General features: G+C 44.1%; 1 pseudogene; it reads right to left on the bottom strand.

Annotated features, from left to right (window-relative positions):
• Positions 1–2286: 2286 nt before the first annotated feature.
• LOC140619033 (sodium/glucose cotransporter 1-like) overlaps positions 2287–14756 on the bottom strand; it is a 40546-nt pseudogene continuing 28076 nt past the window's right edge.

Here is a 14756-nt window from a genome sequence, read left to right as displayed (position 1 = left end):
CTTCCAACAAGTGCTCTATTCTTTCAGATATGGCAGCACTTTCCATGCTCTCCTCGGCTACCTCTTTTGGGGCCAGTTTGGGGCCTGGCTGTGGCTCTAGTCCACAGAACACATCCCACATCTTCCAGAGGCAGCCCTCGGCCTCCTCGAATACATCTGGAATAGAAGGAACAGGCAAAGGTCAGGAGGACACAAGAAGGAGGACTTTCTATGGTGTCCCATCTTAGCGGGCAGTCCCACAGGAAGACCAAAAGACTGTCTCCAATATGAGGGTCAGTCCTCAGCCCCTGCTACGGAAGCCCTACCACTATCCTCAGAGACCTGGGAGAGTGGGATATGGGATGAGGGCTCAGGGAGTGCGGTGGTGGTGGGGCGGGAACTGCCTGGGGGCATGCTTGCTTTCTACTGGCAGAGCCTTCAGCTGGGTCCCGGTCCTGGAGCGCCCACCCTTCTCTGTCTTAGGCACATGGCTGAACACAGCTGGACAGGTCTAGAGCAAGTGGCTGCTCCTCTAAATCTGCCTCCCCAGTCGCTACTCTCCAGAAGCTGGAAGAAACCCCTAATTCCTGGAACCAGACACTGCTCTCCATGGCAAGCTCTCAGGGAATGTATCACTCTCACGGCCTGTCCCAAAGTAAGTCACTCTGGGCACTTGAATTACAGGAACGCTTCCGTTCAAATTCGCGAAAACGCCTTCTGAGGCTTAAACGTCGCTGAGTCTGTCAGGATAGCTCCTGCGGGCTGCTGCGGGGCCTGCGGAGGCGCAGATCAGCACCACGGCTAGCTCTCGCACGCTGGAGCGGGTCCCTTGGCCGCGGCCGCCTGGTCCCAGAGCCGCACCCGGCAGTGTTCGCTGTGACCTGTTCTCTGTCTCATTCTGTTGGGCAGCCTCCCTGCCAGCTGTGACCTGAGGCTGAGGCGGCACCAGGGATGATGGAACCCGTCGGCCAGGGATAGAGAAACCTCTGTTACAAGGGGAGAGAGGCTGCAGCCAGAGGGCTCCAAAGCCAGGGACCCATCTCTTGTCAGTGCTGAGAAGTCCTGAGTGTCACACTCTCCACACTCATGTTATATAGTCATGCAGTGCCTGGCTGACATGAAGCCTGGGGCAAGTTACTTAACTGTTCAGTGCCTCAGTTTCCTCATCTCTAAATGGGGATAATAATTGTACTTATCACAAAAGGTATAATTTAAACACTGCCTGGAACATCCCATGTGGGCAGTAAATATTAGCCACTATCATTATCATTGTTGTCATCCTCCTCCCACGACTGTGGAGGGAGAAGAGGAACTAGGAGGTGCACCAACAATAAGCCCCCGGTACACTGTTGGCCCCCAGTGAGCCTGTTCCCCCCATGCAGAGAAGAGAAATTTGCAGGGAGCCTTGCATCCACGAGGTATGTGGGGCAGCCTTACTCTGGAGAGTCTACTCCTCTGCTCTGCACCTGCCCAGGGCCTCCTCTACAGATGTCAGGAGGCAGCCTGAGGCCTCTCTGGGCTCTGAACTTCCTTAGCAGGAGTGGAGGGGGGGCCCAGATTGCTGCCTCCTCCCCTAAACTCACAGGCTCCCCAGGCACTGTCTGCCTGAGACTCAGGACTAATCTCATTAGGCTTTTATCCTTGTTTGCGTCAGGGCCCCAAGACACTCAGGTCACCCTCCCCTGTGGCTCCAACACTCCCTTTCTGACCCCATCTGCTGAAAACCTTCCTCTGGGCCTTCTGGAGCACCTTCATGGAACATTGTCTCTTTGCTTGCTGAGACTCAAAGCTAACTGTCCTCAGACTTCTTTCCCCAGAGCCCTCTCCCCCTTTCCTCCCCCAGACTGCTCTTGAGGTACAGCATCATCTCTGTGAGGCTAATCCCGCGACAAGTCCTAAGGCCTCACTTTGCTGGGCGCATCATTGTTTGCCTTCCCTCCACGGCTCCTCATCTCCTGCAGTGCCCTTTGCTTCATGCTTGTGCCCAACCCCCAGGCCCAACCCCTTGTCTCCTCGCCCTACCCTGCCCCTCCAAGGGTGGCTCACTGCATCTGCTGCTTCTTCCCAGCCCAGAAGGCTCCACACAGAAGTCCAGAGACACCTCAACCTCAACACCCAGAGGGGCAGAAGAGCCTGGAAGAGCATTTCTGGGAGGGGTGACTGTGGAGCAGGGGTGCTAGGGTGACAGTGCAGGCAACACCCACCCAGAACACTCTAAACAGGATCCCCCTGCAGGTTTTGGGTCTTCCTTCTCACCTGGCTGTGCTCTGGGTGTGGGTCTCTTCCCTTGTATTTCTGCATTCAAATCTATCCTTTCGTCTTGGCTATCTCGTAAACTCCAACAGAGCCGGTGGAGCTAGGGGGAGAGCAGGGGCACGTCGCCACCCAGGGCCCTGTCACAGACCGTAGCCAGCCACGGCTGGCAGCTAGACACCAGGGTCTCCAAGGACTGAGACAAGACCTGGTGGTTCAACCTCAACATGAGACGGAAGGAACAGAGGCGAGTGGGGGAAAAGCATGGCACTTGGGAACCGTGGGTTTCTGTTTTGGCTCTGGTACCATGTGCTTCCATGGCTTTGGCACAGGGTGACACAACCTGCTTGGGCCTCAGGTGTATAGTAAGGGGTGGGAGGCAATGAGCTCTGGGCCCTGTCCAGTCCTGTGGGTCTAGGAACTGTGCCCTTCAGGGTGGGAGTAGCTGCCCATCCTCTCTGGTCTGCTGCTTCTGGTGGAGAAGGAGGTCCTCCTGGCTCTCAGAGCACTAACCCAGCCCAGAAGAGGCTTTATCAGGTTTACCTGGCCCCCCAGCTAAGCTGAGTTGTTCAAACTCAACAAGGCATTTGCAGATGTTGTAGGGATTTCCTTTCCTTTCTGGTTTGTGATTTTGTTCTCATTCTGAAAACACACATGGAAACTTTGGGGAGTAACAAAATCCAGCCAATTGTCGTTGCTTGTTTTTTAAGGGTCCACTAGGTGAACATTTCCACCAAGCCTATCCTGGAACAGATTTTGATCTATTATACTAGCTTCATTATATTTGAATCCCAGGACCCCCACCTCCAACATATGGCAGGGAGGTGAGTGGGCTGGGCTTGCCCCTCCCCAGCCAGCCCACTTCGAGACCTGCCCCAGCCCCACCTCTCAGACTAAAATGTCAAAACTAACATTCTGTTGCGTTAATGACAGAGACTGGGTTTAGCCTTTAATTGCTTCCTGTGATGCCATATGTATTCGTTTGCCTTCCCAACGACATTATCAACCTCTGAGGAAGAGGTTGCTGGGTGCGCTGGAAGAGCCTGGCTTTGTGTGCCTGCTGTCCTGCTTCCCGTGGTAGGTGGTGAGCAGAGGGCCTGGTCCACTGACATTGATCCAGAAGCTTCATTTTCCTGTTTATCTCTCCCTCCCCTACTGGCAGCTGCTTTGTGTTCTCCAGAGCACCTGGCATACTGGAAGGCAGGTGGGAAACACTCAATAGGTACTTGGCTGCCTGAGAAGTGGGCACAACCAAAAAGTTGAGAGGAAGAGAACAGCAGACAATCTAAGCGATTAAGACCCTGAGCAACAGAAAATCAAGTTCATCACCCACCGCCAGTTTCTCAAGGTACTGGGATCAGGGAAGTCTCTCTACTGTCACTGATGTAGTGGGTATGCACATCCCAGACGATCCTGGCTGTCCTCCCCAGGTGCTCCATCCCTTTTCCAACTGGGCTCTGTGCACAGGAGAGGAATGAATCAAACAGAAACTGCAGAGCAGGAAGTGTAACCATAGGGAAAGCACAAAGTTGGGGTGGGGGAGAAGAGGGGGAACTGGAGGCAGCCTTCCACATTTACGGCTTTTACCCCGACCCCCGGAAAAATTACCAGACAGGCAAATAGTCTCACAAACCCATCTCCCCTTTAAACTTGGGAGGTGACGGGGCTTTCTGACTTGGGCCAGGTCCCCTGTGAAGCCTGCTGGACCTGCTGATGGAAGTGATGTAGTGGAGCCAGGTTGGGGCCCAGCCCTGCCACTTACCTAGTTTTGGTACCTTAGACAAGTGACTTAATTTCTCTGAGCTTAGACTCCCTATATTCCAACTGGGGTGACTGATACCTACCTCCTGGGATGTGGGAATGAGCATGCAGGAGAAGACTGAGAGGCACTCAGCCCTGAGCTGGCCACATGCAGCCGCCTGTATTCCTGTCCCCTCCCCCTTCCTACTGGCTTAATTCCCTGAGGGTAGGTGGCAGCTGGGACTGCCCTGATTACATTAATTCATACCGAGGTTAGGGAACTTAACACTTCTAAGGAAAATTTGCATTTTAAAAGCCAGACTTCTCATTCTAAGTGGCTACCTAAATGGTGGACTGATGAGAAGCTTTTCAGTTGAGTTTTGTTTTTGAGGCAGGGCCCTTTCTCCATTATTTGCCTATTTCTAACCCCCCCCCCCCCCACTCCCAGCCCCCAGCCTTCCCACTTTCAAAAAGAATGCAGGAATTCAATAACTCTTCAAAACTAGTGGAACCAAGTTACTGCTCCTTGGGGCGCTGGGACTGAAGGTTGACCCCAGAACAATCTCATGGCCACACTTACATGTTTATCTGGAATCAGGTCTGTGAATAAGGAGGTCCCTGGGATGGTGAAAAAACTGATTATGAAGGGAATTACAGCAAAGTAGAGGTGGTGCACGCTGCAGATAATCAGGGGGCACTTGCTGTTTGCCTCACAGCTCCAAGGTCCGTAGGCAAACTCAGACAACATTTGAGAGAAGCCAATCAGAAGTCCTCTGGTCAGCCCCCAGAAGGCACCCTACCAAAGGAGTAGCCACAAGGGAGTCACTTGGTGGGAGATGGGTGGTGAGACAAACCTTCAACCTCACCTCCCCACTAGTTGAGTTCTGAAGTTAAACTCATCACAACAAAGGTTTTAAATACCTTGTGGAAGGAAGCAGAATGTAAGCACCAGTGAGGAGGCCATACCTTCTTGGGTTGAAAAAACACCTAAGACACCTGCACTCTCTCTTAGGCCAAAGAACTTAAGAAACACTGGAAACACTTTTAAGTAAGATAATGAATAGGCATCTCAAATGTCAATGTTCAAAAAGACCCCAGTCTTCCCCATGGGCTGTGGGTGATACCTCTATCCCCCTGGTTGCTCAGGTTGAAACCTCAGGAGTCATCCCTACTCCCTTTCTTTCCATCCTGTCCTTCTACCAACCCATCAGCAAATCCTGTTGGCTCTGCCTCCAAAATGTGTCCAGAATCCTATGGCTGCCACCCTAATCCTGAACCACCATCTTCTCTCACATAGGTGACCTTCTTCCCTGGCCTCCTGCTTGCCCACTGTCCTCACAGAAGCCAGAGTGAGCTCTTCAAAGCATGTATTAGAAAATGCCATGCCTCAGGCAGCCTGGATGGCTCAGTGATTTAGGGCTCCCTTCAGCCCAGGGCATGATCCTGGAGACCCGGGATCGAGTCCCACATCAGGCTCCCTGCATGGAGCCTACTTCTCCCTCTGTCTGTGTCTCTGCCTCTCTCTCTCTCTCTCTCTCTCTCTCTGTCTGTCTCTCATGAATAAATAAATAAATCTAAAAAAAATTTTTTTAAAAGAAAATGCCATGCCTCTGCTTAAACTATCCAATGGCTTCTCGTGGCCTGCCATCAGAGTAAAATCTCAACCCTGCCCACGAATTGCCCTCACCTGGCTCTGCCAGTCTCCCCTTGGGTCATTCCACTTAAGCCCCTGTGTGCAACCTTCCTCCTGCATGTTGAACCTGCCTATTTGCTCTTGGCTCAGGCCTTTGCACTTGCCCTTCTCTCTGCTTGGGTGTCTCCCTAGATCTTGGTATTTCTGGCTCACCCTTCAGGGTTCAGATTCAAGGTCATTTTCTTAGAAGTCTATCCCTACCATCTTGGCTAAGGTCCTTGTATACCCCCTGCCCCCAGAGCCTGCCTTGATACCCTTCACAATCCTTTTTTTTTTTTTTTTCCACAATCCTTTTTTTATCTTTTAAGTAATACTGCATCACTATCAGAAATCTTTATCTGCTTATTGGGTATCATCTGTCTCCTACCAGGCTGTCAACTCTTTAGAGTAAGAACATCACCTTGTCTCTGGAGCTGTACTTGGAGCCTGACTTAGATGAGGATGGATGTCAGAGGAGACAGAAGATACAGTATGTGGGCAAATATCTTGGAGAAAGACCTGAAACCAAAAGACAGGTGGACAATCCACAGGAAGGAGATGTGCTGAATGGGAAGATCTAGAAACAGATGGGCAGCAGAAGCCAGATGAGAATGCCATCTGAAGCAGAGTGGGGGAGAGAGGGCCTAGAGAAACTCTCTAGGTCAAAGAGGGTACCTTCAATGTCCTTGTAACCTTGGACCAGGGGCAGAGAACCACTGACCAGATCCCCAGTTTTCCTTGGCAGTAGGCCCTAATACCTCAATGTTGGTGTCATCAGTGGGAGGCAGATTCTTATGACAAGCCTGTTCCTCTTGCCCCTGCCACTTCTCAGCAGAGAGAAGCAGTTCTGGCATCTGCAGAAGCCAGTCCCCTTCCCCCTACATTCTTGGTGCGCAATTGAGTCTTGGTGAGCTGAACAGAGCAGGGAGCACTAGATTGGTCTAGAGGACTGGATACCTGATATGGGCCCTTAGGAAGCACCAGCCAGGTGGAAGAGGAAAAGGATATTCCTGATAAAGTGAACAGTTTATGCAAGTGAAGGGAGGCCAGAGAAGGCATATGGCAGTTAGGCAATCAGCACTGTAAATGGTTAGGAATGGCTGGAGCCCTGGGGCTGTGCATCAAGAGGGCAAGGGCCAAGAATTAGGCAGGGGCCAGATCACACAGCATCTCATACACTGTGCTCAGGAACTTATCAGGCCCAACTACTCAGTGTTGTTAGGGGAAACAAGTTAAGATATGATCCAAATAACAAATAAAAACCTTCTGGCAAACTATGCTTTCAAAGTCATGGATAAGGGCACCTTGGCGGCTCAGTTGGTTAAGTGTCTGACTCTTGATTTTGGCTCAGGTCTTGATATTAGGGTTGTGAGACAGTCTTGTGAAGGGCTCTGTACAGAGCATGGAGCCTGCTTAAGATTCTCTCTCCCTCTGCCCCCTCCCCCTCCGTCTCTCTAAAAAAGAAAGTCTTATGTATAAAATTATTGAATCATTAATTGGGATCTTTAGGCTTTTTTAAAAAAATTATTTATTTGATAGAGGGCAAGAGAGAGAGAGCATGAGCAGGGTGAGGGGTAAAGGGAGAAGCAGACTCCCCACTGAGCAGGGAACCAGACATAGGGCTCAAACTGGGGACTCTGGGATCATGCCTTGAGCCAAAGGCAGACACTTACCCAACTGAGCCACCCAGGTGCCCCTATTTTTTTCAATTTATTTATTTATTTAGACAGAAACAGAGAGAGCATGAGTGGGAGGAGGGACAGAGGGAGAAAAAAAAATCTCAGACTCCCCACTGAGCAGGAAGCCCAACTCAAGTCTCCATCCCAGGACCCTGAGATCATGACCCCAGCCAAAAGGAAATGCTTAACTGACTGAGCCACCCAGGCACCTCAGAATCTTCAGTTTTAAGAATGCTTGGAAGAGATGGTCTTCACTGAAGGAAAGGCAAAAGGAGCTTGTGACTGTACATCTCCCTGTGGGTATGAAATCTCTAAATATGACACATCCATGTACAGAGGCAACAGAATAATATTTTCTTACACTCTGATATGTGTGAGGGAGGAGCATGCACACTACATCATCTATGACATAGTTGAAAGTTGATTACATTGCAAAAGGAGGAAAACAAATCAGAGCTTGCCTTTTTCCTGCATGCATAAGGGAGCTCAGACCAAATCTGCCCAGGAAGAAATTATCTTTTGGAAAGCAAATGATACAATGGTGTGAATTCTTGAAGCACAAGAGACTCCTCTAAGGCAGGTCTTTCTTTCTTTCTTTTTAAAAAATATTTATTTATTTATTTATTTATTTATTTATTTATTTATTCATTCATGAGAGACACACGGAGAGAAATAGAGGAAGAGACACAGGCAGAGGGAGAAGCAGGCTCCATGCAGGGATCCTGATGTGGGACTCGATCTAGGGTCTCCAGGATCATGCCCTGGGCTGAAGGCAGCACTAAACCACTGAGTCACCAGGGCTGCCCAAGGCAGGTCTTTCAAAGACAACTATGATATGAAGGCAAGCCCTCACACTGTGTCATGCAGTGGCCATGCCAACACCTACGTACTTGTTCAGTGATTCTCTTGCAAAATATGACAAGCAGAGAGATGGCAGCAATGGGTGGGGTCAGGTAACTCATAACTGCATGCGTGTATTCAAACAGTTGTTCACTGTACTCTGTTTGTATAACAGGGACCCACATGATGGTGACAGCAAGTAATATTATAACAAAAACCTGTAAATTAAACCAATAGTCAAAGACAATTTAATGAGCTTTCCTCTCCTGTCAATAAAAATATCTATCTATTAAAAATAAATGGACACTGAGTGTCCATTTGCCTGTTACTAGATCATGGATAGATTTTCACATTTGGAGTGTTAATTTCTTCAGGGTAACACATTTTAAGATAGTTCAGACAGGTTAGTAAGCACATGATTTTGAGAATTGCAACTGGTTCAGAAACTCATTTAAATTTTGCTGAAAATTTTATGAAACTGAGTTGAGGCTCCAAATGTTCATTGCTTTTTCTAAGTAAAAGTTTTAAAATGTGTTCATATATAAAATTACACTAAATCAAATATCATCCCAAAGATGAATAAATCTTAGCTCTTAGTCAACAAGGGCTTAAACATTATTATTCAGAGTGAATGACTCTAAGTTACAAAGGACTAATTCCTTGATAGTCAAAGAAGATACAAGATGTGAATACCCACCCAAGCAATGACAGGATAGTTTGCCTGGGACTAACCCTCCCACAGATAACAATGATAAATTGTGGGTCAAATACAAAGCAATAACACTGAAGGGAGCCAAAAGTAGGCAAAAATAGGAGAGGATTTAATCCTTGAAAGGATACAACCATACTGGGTGCTATCTATATTACCCAGCTTTTTTCCTGAGGGCTCTCCCTAGCCTGCATGGTGTGGGTGGCTAGAAGTTAAGCAGAGAGCCTCACCCTTACTAGGCTGAGGTGTCAGAAGATGGAGGTTGGGGATTCAGAGTGGTTGAGAATGTTGGGGAGAAATTCTAGAAAGGAGGGAGCCACAGAGCAAGGAGATCCAATCTGTGTATAAACTTCCCTTATGCCTTTGGCTGATCCCTGGACTATTCATGTGTGGAAGAATCTCCAAATAATCTACCAACAAGCACCTGCTGGAAAGCAGAAAAAGCTGAGCAAAGACTTCAGTGGCTGCCTACAGTGGGAAAGATAGAAATTGGGAGTTTGAATCTCATTGAATTAGAGGGCCTAACTTAGGCTTTTCCCTGAAACTTCTAAAGAGCCTGCCTTAGAAATAGAGACTAAATCCCAAGACTAAGAATTGGCCATAAAACTAAGTGAGACAGAAACTGACCCACCCTAATAAAGTATAAAACCAGGACTCTACGAGTTTAAGGTGATCAACTGGTAATTTACCTGCATGCTTGTATACTTTAGGAGACCACGATCAGAATCTCTACAATGTATTATTCATAATATTCAGTATACAATAAAATTTACTAGGCACAGGAATAAGAAAATATGACCTTCAGTCAAGAAAAAAAAAGTAATCAATAGGAATGGATCCCACAATGTATCAGATATTAAGATCACCAGACAAGGAGTTCAAAGCAGCTATTATAGCTATGTTCAAGGACTTAAAGGAAATGAAGGTTGTGAATGAATAGATGGGAAATCATGACAGAAAACTGGAAACTATAAAAACTTTAAAAAAGAACCAAAATAAAAATTTTAGAACTGAAATTCTAGTTCAGTATAAGACATGAAAAATTCACTGGTTGGCTTTAATGAATTGGAAATGGTATAAGGGCCAATAATCCCAAAGGCAGACTGATAGAAATCTAAACTGAAGAACACAGGGAAAAATTTAAAACAAATTTTTATTTTTATTTCTTTATTTTTTAAAGATTTTATTTATTTATTCACAAGAGACACACACACACAGAGAGAGAGAGAGGCAGAGACACAGGCAGAGGGAGAAGCAGGGAGAAAACAAATTTTTAATAGAGTTCTCTAACTTTTATTTTATTAAGATTTTATTTATTTGAGGGAGAGAGTGTGCACATGAGTTGGGGAGAAAGGCAGAGGGAGAGAATGTCAAGCAAACTCCACTCTGAGCACAGAGCCTGATATGGGGCTCAAGCCCATGATCCTGAGATCATGGCCTGAGCTGAAACCAAGAGTTGGACACTTAACCAATTGAGCCTCTCAGGTGTTCCCAAATTTTAAAAATGTAAAGCAAATACACCTCAATGATCTGTGAGACAATGTAGAAAGGACTAATCTGTGTGTAAATAAAGTCAAGAAGAGGAGAGATGGAGTGGAAAAATATACAAAGAAATAATGATAAAAAATTTCTCCTGATTTGGTGAAAGCCATTAATTTACAGATTTGGAAGCGCAACAAAACCAAATCAGAATAAACATAAACACATGCACACATACCCTTAAGCACATCATAACAAAACTGGTGAAAACCAAAAATGAAGAGAAAATCTTGAAAGCCATAGGAAAAAAGACATTACATACCAAGAGCAGCACTATGAGCTATGGCTGACTTTTTTCTTATAAGAAATAAGAAGACAAAAAAAAAAAAAGAAATAAGAAGACAGAAGAGAATGAAAGAGCATCTTTAAAGTGGTGGGAAAAAACACTGTCAACCCAGAATTTTGTATCCAGCAAAAAATCCTTCAAAAAATAAAAACAAAATAAAAACATCTTCCAATAACCAAAAACTGAGAGAATTAGTCACCAGCAGACCTGCATTATAAGACGTGCTGAAGAAAATTCTTCAGAGTGAAGGGAAATAACACATATTGAAAACTCCATCCTAAAGGTTGGAATGATGAGCACCAAAAAGATAAAACATGGGTAAATATAAAATGCTATATGTATATTTTTTATTTTAATTTATTTTAAAGGCAATTGCTTATAGCAAAAATTATATTGCTATCACTGTATTATGCACCAATGTATAAAATATATGGCAACCATAACACAAAAAATGGAAGGGGAAAAATGACATATACTGTTCTAAGATATTTACATTTTACATAAAATGATACAGTATTAGCTTTAAGTAGACTAAGATAGATTAATAATGCTGATTATGATGCCTAGAGAAACCAAAAGAAATTAAAATGGAATATTAAAAACTATTTCCAATCATATTAATGATAATATTAAATGCAGATGGACTTAATTTTCAAAAGGCAGAGATTGTCAGATTAGATAAAAAAATTAAGATCCAACTACATGGGACTCACTTTAAATATATTTAAAGGTTAAAAGTAAAAGATGTTACAAACACTAAGCATTAAAAATCCAGGATGGGCTATATTAATAACAAAGTGAGCCTCAAGACAAAGAATATCATTAGAGACAAAAAGGTACATTTCATAATGATGAAAGCATTAATTCCTCAGTAAACCATAACAAGCATAAATGTGCAAACACCTAATATGAGAATTTCAATATGTATGAAGCAAAAATACAGAAACAATTGCAGCAAAGGAGAAATAGACAACTACACAATCATAACTGAAGAGTTTAATACCCCTTGCTCATTATAGAATATACTGAGTGTATGTATGTGTATGTGTGTGTGTATATATATAAAGCTATATATACAATATATAACAGAAATACCAGACAAAAATTAAGAAATGTCAACAAATTTCAAAAGATTAAAATGTAATATAGAGTGTATTCTTAGATCACAATGTAAATAACTTAGAAATCAACAATAAAAAAGCAAAGTACCAAAAACTTGGAAATCCAACAGCAAAATTCTAAATAATCCATGAATAGAGTAAAAACATCATAAGCAAATTAGAAAATATTTTGAACTGAATGAAAATGAAAACACAATATATCAAAATTTGTAGGATGCAGCTAAGGCAGGCCTTTGAGGGAAATTTATAACTTTAAAAGGTAATCATAAAAAATAAGGCTTTAAGGCAATGATCTGAATTTCCACTTTAAGATGGAAAAAAAGAAAAGTAGAGTAAATTCAGAAGGAAAAGAAAAGATGAGAAAGAAAAACAGAAATCAATGGAGGAAAACAGACAAAAATCAAAAGAATAACAATTCAAAAAGTTGGTTCTTTGGAAAGATTATTAAAATTGACAACCCCCTAGGCAAGTTTGATCAAATAAAGATAACCCTCCACACACTAATTATTGATATCAAGAATTAGAGATGGATCATTATTGCAGATATTGAAAGGATAATGAAAGTATGGGAGATGAACAGAGCCATCATAGTGAAGATGCTTCTGGACATCCTGCTCATTAAGTATACCAGCAAAAACAAGCTAGGCAAATAACCTGCACCAAGATCAGGACTGAAATACACTAACGGGGTGATTTAGCTTGACAAGTCTGATTACCAGATATCCAATCTGGCAAGATGGCTTCTCCCAAGAGCATGCCAAAAGATGCATGGATGATGGCAAAATCCTGAACGGTATTGACATTACAGAATATACAAGTCAAAAGTCATAAATCAGATGTTGGAGTTTGTATTCTGATGTGTGCCCACAATTCTAGATGATGTAAAAATTTATTTAAACCATGTTAAAAAAGGTACAGTTTTTTTTTTAAGATTTTATTTATTTATTCATGAGAGACACAGAGAGAGGCAGAGACACAGGCAGAGGGAGAAGCAGGATCCATGCAGGGAGCCCGATGTGGGACTTGATCCCAGGACTCCAGGATCATGCCCTGGGCGGAAGGCAGGTGCTAAACCGCTGAGCCAGCCAGGTGTCCCCAGGGTTTTTTTCTTTCTTTTTTTGTATATTTTTGTATTGAAGTTCGATTTGCCAACATATAGCATATCATCCAGTGCTCATCCCATCAAGTGCCCCCCTCAATACCCCCGTCAGTGCCAGTCTCCCAGTCACCCCAACCCCCCGCCCACCTCCCCTTCCACCACCCCTTGTTTGTTTCCCAGAGTTAGGAGTCTCTCATGTTCTGTCTCCCTCTCTGATATTTACCACTCATTTTCCCTCCATTACCTTATAATCCCTTTCACTAGTGTTTATCCTATCCATATGAATGAAACCATATAATGTTTGTCCTTCTCTGACTGACTTACTTCATTCAGCATAATACCTTCCAGGTCCATCCACGTTGAAGCAAATGGTGGGTATTTGTCATTTCTAATGGCCAAGGAATATTCCATTGTATACATAGACCACAGCTTCTTTATCCATTCATCTTTCGATGGACACCAAGGCTCCTTCCACAGTTTGGCTATTGTGGACATTGCTGCTAGAAACATCGGAGTGCAGATGTTCCAGAGTTTCATTGCATCTGTATCTTTGGGGTAAATCCCCAGCAGTGCAATTGCTGCGTCACAGGGAAGATCTATCTTTAACTCTTTGAGGAACCTCCACACAGTTTTCCAGAGTGGCTGCACCAGTTCACATTCCCACCAACAGTGCAAGAGGGTTCCCTTTTCTCCACATCCTCTCCAACATTTGTTGTTTCCTGTCTTGTTAATTTTCACCATTCTCACTGCTGTGAGGTGGTATCTCATTGTGGTTTTGATTTGTAAGGAAAGGTACAGTTGATACAAATGACATGTGATTGGCAATCCAGTGTCATCCTGACCACTTATTATTATTATTTTTTAATTATTTATTTGACAGAGCACACATAATCAGGGGAAGTGGTAGACAGAGTCAGAGAAAGAGGGAGAAGGAGGCTTCCCGTTGAGCAGGGAGCCCAATATGGGGCTTGATCTCAGGACTCCGGGATCATGACCTGAGCTGAAGGCAGATGCTTAACCTACTGAACCACTCAGGTGCCCCCCATTTTTTTCTTATAAAAGCTTTATTGTTTGGGGGACCTGGGTGGCTCAGTAGGTTAAGTGGCTGACTCTTGATTTTGGCTCAGGTTATGATCTCAGGGTCATGGGATTGAGCCCTGCATCTGGCTCCCTGTTTGGCAGGGAGTCTGCCTGAGATTTTTTTTTTCTCTACCCCTCCTCCACTCACATGTGTTCTCTCTTTCTTAAATAAATAAATAAATAAATAAATACATCTCTTTTTAAAAAAGCTTTATTGTTTTATCTTTCACAATCTGATATACAACAGAAACAGATTTTGTGAGGTAAGAATCAACATTCTTCTTTCCATAAATAGCCAAATCACCCAGGACCATTTATTGAAAACCCTTCTCACTTTTCCTACTGTATTACACTGAAATCTTTGCCATAAATAATGTGGCTGTATACCTGTGGGCCTTCTGTATTCTGTATTTTGTTTCATTGATTTGCCTATATTTGTGCCAAAAAACCATGCTGTCTAATTAGTGTCACTTTACAGTAGATATTGGCATCTCTTAACTTAAATTCTCCAGCTTGGCTCATCTTGAAGAATTGCTTTGGCTTTTCTTTTTTGGTGAAGAGCACCAGAAAGAGTAAATATGTGGGAAATATGAATGTAGATTAGCTTTTGAAAACATTAATAAGAAAAAAAACTCTCTGGGATTTATAACATATGGAAGCAAAGCATAGCAACAAGAATAGCAGAGGCTAAATGGAGCTTAAATATTTGCAGGTTCTAGAGTTATCTGGGATATGGTAAAAGATAAAACTTGTACTAGA

Source organism: Canis lupus, chromosome 27 (genome assembly GCF_048164855.1).
Source record: "Canis lupus baileyi chromosome 27, mCanLup2.hap1, whole genome shotgun sequence".
Lineage (NCBI taxonomy): Eukaryota > Metazoa > Chordata > Mammalia > Carnivora > Canidae > Canis > Canis lupus.
This window is presented reverse-complemented; position numbering and strand designations above follow the sequence as displayed.